This window comes from Orcinus orca, chromosome 10, assembly GCF_937001465.1.
Source record: "Orcinus orca chromosome 10, mOrcOrc1.1, whole genome shotgun sequence".
Classification (NCBI taxonomy): Eukaryota; Metazoa; Chordata; class Mammalia; order Artiodactyla; family Delphinidae; genus Orcinus; species Orcinus orca.
This window is the reverse complement of record NC_064568.1, coordinates 105,858,233-105,862,932: the sequence shown is the minus strand read 5'-3', so window position 1 is coordinate 105,862,932 and position 4,700 is coordinate 105,858,233. Positions and strand designations below refer to the sequence as shown.

Below are 4,700 nucleotides of genomic sequence, written 5' to 3'. Positions count from 1 at the left end.
TCCCCTTACAATCTTGTTATTTCTATAAAATACATGTCCCCATTTTTATTTTTTTTAATTTTTTTACATCTTAATTGGAGTATAATTGCTTTACAATGGTGTGTTAGTTTCTGCTTTATAACAAAGTGAATCAGTTATACATATACATATGTTCCCATATCTCTTCCCTCTTGTGTCTCCCTCCCTCCCACCCTCCCTATCCCACGCCTCCAAGTGGTCACAAAGCACCGAGCTGATCTCCCTGTACTATGCGGCTGCTTCCCACTAGCTGTCTACCTTACGTGTGGTAGTGTATATATGTCCATGACTCTCTCTCGCTTTGTCACAGCTTACCCTTCCCCCTCCCCATATCCTCAAGTCCATTCTCTAGTAGGTCTGTGTCTTTATTCCTGTCTTACCCCTAGGTTCCTCATGACATTTTTTTTTCTTAAATTCCATATATATGTGTTAGCATACAGTATTTGTCTTTCTCTTTCTGACTTACTTCACTCTGTATGACAGACTCTAGGTCCATCCACCTCATTACAAATAGCTCAATTTCGTTTCTTTTTATGGCTGAGTAATATTCCATTGTATATATGTGCCACATCTTCTTTATCCATTCATCCGATTATGGACAGTTAGGTTGCTTCCATCTCTGGGCTATTGTAAATAGAGCTGCAATGAACATTTTGGTACATGAGTCTTTTTGAATTATGGTTTTCTCAGGGTATATGCCCAGTAGTGGGATTGCTGGGTCATATGGTAGTTCTATTTGTAGTTTTTTAAGGAACCTCCATACTGTTCTCCATAGTGGCTGTATCAATTTACATTCCCACCAGCAGTGCAAGAGGGTTCCCTTTTCTCCACACCCTCTCCAGCATTTATTATTTCTAGATTTCTTGATGATGGCCATTCTGACTGGTGTGAGATGATATCTCATTGTAGTTTTGATTTGCATTTCTCTAATGATTAATGATGTTGAGCATTCTTTCATGTGTTTGTTGGCACTCTGTATATCTTCTTTGGAGAAATGTCTATTTAGGTCTTCTGCCCATTTTTGGATTGGGTTTTTTGGTTTTTTGTTATTGAGCTGCATGAGCTGCTTGTAAATTTTGGAGATTAATCCTTTGTCAGTTGCTTCATTTGCAAATATTTTCTCCCACTCTGAGGGTTGTCTTTTGGTCTTGTTTATGGTTTCCTTTGCTGTGCAAAAGCTTTGAAGTTTCATTAGGTCCCATTTGTTTATTTTTGTTTTTATTTCCACTTCTCTAGGAGGTGGGTCAAAAGGATCTTGCTGTGATTTATGTCATAGAGTGTTCTGCCTATGTTTTCCTCTAAGAGTTTGATCGTTTCTGGCCTTACATGTAGGTCTTTAATCCATTTTGAGCTTATTTTTGTGTATGGTGTTAGGGAGTGATCTAATCTCATACTTCTAAATGTACCTGTCCAGTTCTCCCAGCACCACTTATTGAAGAGGCTGTCCTTTCTCCACTGTACATTCCTGCCTCCTTTATCAAAGATAAGGTGACCATATGTGCATGGGTTTATCTCTGGGCTTTCTATCCTGCTCCATTGATCTTTCTGTTTTTGTGCCAGTACCATGCTGTCTTGATTACTGTAGCTTTGTAGTATAGTCTGAAGTCAGGGAGCCTGATTCCTCTGGCTCCGTTTTTCGTTCTCAAGATTGCTTTGGCTATTCGGGGTCTTTTATGTTTCTATACAAATTGTGAAAGTTTTTGTTCTAGTTCTGTGAAAAATGTCAGTGGTAGTTTGATAGGGATTGCATTGAATCTGTAGATTGATTTGGGTAGTAGAGTCATTTTCACAATGTTGATTCTTCCAATCCAAGAACATGGTATATCTCTCCATCTCTTTGTATCATCTTTAATTTCTTTCATCAGTGTCTTATAATTTTCTGCATACAGGTCTGTTGTCTCCTTAGGTAGGTTTATTCCTAGATATTTTATTCTTTTTGTTGCAATGGTAAATGGGAGTGTTTTCTTGATTTCACTTTCAGATTTTTCATCATTAGTGTATAGGAATGGCAGAGATTTCTGTGCATTAATTTTGCATGCTGCTACTTAACCAAATTCATTGATTAGCCATAGTAGTTTTCTGGTAGCATCTTTAGGATTCTCTATGTATAGTATCATGTCATCTGCAAACAGTGACAGCTTTACTTCTTCTTTTCCGATCTGAATTCCTTTTATTTCCTTTTCTTCTCTGATTGCTGTGGCTAAAACTTCCAAAACTATGTTGAATAAGAGTGGTGAGAGTGGGCAACCTTGTCTTGTTCCTGATCTTAGTGGAAATGCTTTGAGTTTTTCACCATTGAGGACGATGTTGGCTGTGGGTTTGTCATATATGGCCTTTATTATGTTGAGGAAAGTTCCCTCTATGCCTACTTTCTGCAGGGTTTATATCATAAATAGGTGTTGAATTTTGTCAAAAGCTTTCTCTGCATCTATTGAGATGATCATATGGTTTTTCTCCTTCCCCACTTTTATTTTTTATTTTACTTTTGTGTTGTCTCTTTTTTCTTTGTCAGTATAGCTAAAAGCTTGTCAATTTTGTTATTTTTTCAAAAAAACAATTTTTGGTCTTGTTGACTTTCTATTTTTCTATTCTTTATTTCATTTATCTCCACTCTAATATTTATTATTTTCTTCCTTCTTTTAGTTTTGCAGAAGGATGTGTAGTTTTCCCTCTCTCTCTCTCTTTTTCATAGATCCTCCAGGTGTAAAGTTAGGTTATTGATTTAGAATCTTTTTTCTGTTTTAATGTAGATATTTACAGCTATAAGTTTCCCCTTGAGCATTGCTTTTGCTGCATCCCATGAGTTTTCATTTTTCTTCATCTCTAAGTATTTTCTAATTTCCCTTGTGGTTTCTTCTTTGAGCCATTTGTTGTTTAATTTCCACATATTTGTGGAACTTATTCCACTGAGATTGGAGAAGATACTTTGTATTATTTCAATCTTTTAAAATTTACTGAGACAGTTTGTGCCCTAATATATGTTCTATCCTTGGGAATGTTCCATGTGTACTTAAAAAGAATGTGTATTCTGATGTTGTTGGGTGGGGTGTTCTGCATATCTCTGTTAGATGTAGGTTTATAGTGTTATTTGAGTCCTCTATTTCTTATTGATATTCTTTCTCTATGTCCTACCCATTATTGAAAATGATATATTGAAATCTTCAACTATTATTATAGAAATATTTTTCCCTTCAATTCTGTCACTGTTTGCTTCATATATTTTGACTCTGCTGTTTTATGCACATATATTTATAATTATTAGATATTTTTCGTGAATCTACCCCTATACTCGTGCCAACACAGTGCTATCAAACTTTCATCTCTGCCAATATGCTTGGTTTATTTGAACTTTTCTTATTATGAGTGCAATTGAGCATCTTTTTATGTGCTAAAAGTCATTTGTTTTTTCTTTTCTATAAACCCTCTGCTCATATTCTTAGCTCATTTTTCTGCTACTTAAATATTACTGACATACATATATATATATACATATACATATATATGTGTATATATAAAATCACAATATATTGCAGTAATTAGTCCTTTGTTTCAATGTGATTTGTTAATATCCATTTACTCAGTGTATCATTTGTTCTTTGACTCTGCTTATGATGGCTTTTGCTATGCAGAAATGTTTGACTTTCGTGTATCTAAATTTATTAATATTTTCTGAGTTTAGTATAATAGTTAGTCAGGGATACTTCACTCAACGGTAGTGTAAAAAATTTTTTTTTCTTTAGCTTTTAGTTTCTTTAGTTGTTTTGTTTTGTTTTGTTTTGTACCGTCTGGTTTCATTTTTTTTCAAACTTATTATTAAATAAGTTCCTTTGGGAATGTATGCTGGTGCAAAGTGTAAGGTATGGATTCATACTTATTTATTTTTCCAGATGGCTTTCCAATTATCCCAGACTATGTATTGACAACAAGTTTTTATGTGACTTAGCTTTAACAATCTGCTGTTCTCCCCGATCAGGCAGATTTCTACTCACCACAGCATTACTTAAGAAAAGCCCACCTAAGAATGTAACTCTGTCCTATATTTTGCTACCAAATCTGTCCATAGTAGAAAAGGCATCTATGGATCCCTAAGGTAGATAATTTGTCACCAAGTCAATATTCCTGTTTGTTCTACTCTGACCTGTTCCGGTTTAGTAAATGGGCTTTCTGTAGTCAAGACTCCATCTGTACCCCATTTCAGGACCATATCTTTATTTTGTACAGATTTGAGTGGGCCACTGCCTTGAAAACTTGTTTAGTACCCTTATTTCCTTCATGACTGAGAAATGGAGGCCTATTATAACTTGTAGTGAGAATACTCTAAGGCCAACCATTTATCAGATGATCTGTACCTCTGAATGTTGTTTCCTCAGACTTTCTATTGTGAAGCTCCATGGAGAAAGTATTTGCAAATCACACATCTGCTAAAAACAAACAAACAAACAAACACCTTGTTTCGTTCCTTTTTATGGCTAATATTCCACTGTATATATGTACCATATCTTCTTTATCCATTCATCTGTTGATGGACATTTAGGTTGCTTCCATGTCCTGGCTATTGTAAATAGTGCCGTGATAAACATTGGGGTGCACGGTCTTTTAGAATTATGGTTTTCTCAGGGTATATGCCCAGTGGTGGGATTGCTGGGTCATATGCTAGTTCTATTTTCCATTTTTTAAGGAAC

General features: G+C 35.3%; 1 long non-coding RNA gene across 1 annotated transcript in view; it reads right to left on the bottom strand.

Moving 5' to 3' along the window:
* Positions 1 to 203: 203 nt before the first annotated feature.
* LOC117197090 (uncharacterized) overlaps positions 204 to 4,700 on the bottom strand; it is a 34,384-nt gene continuing 29,887 nt past the window's right edge. The window contains exon 3 of the long non-coding RNA XR_007479488.1: positions 204 to 773. This is a non-coding gene — a long non-coding RNA (uncharacterized LOC117197090). The remainder of the gene's footprint in view (positions 774 to 4,700) is intronic.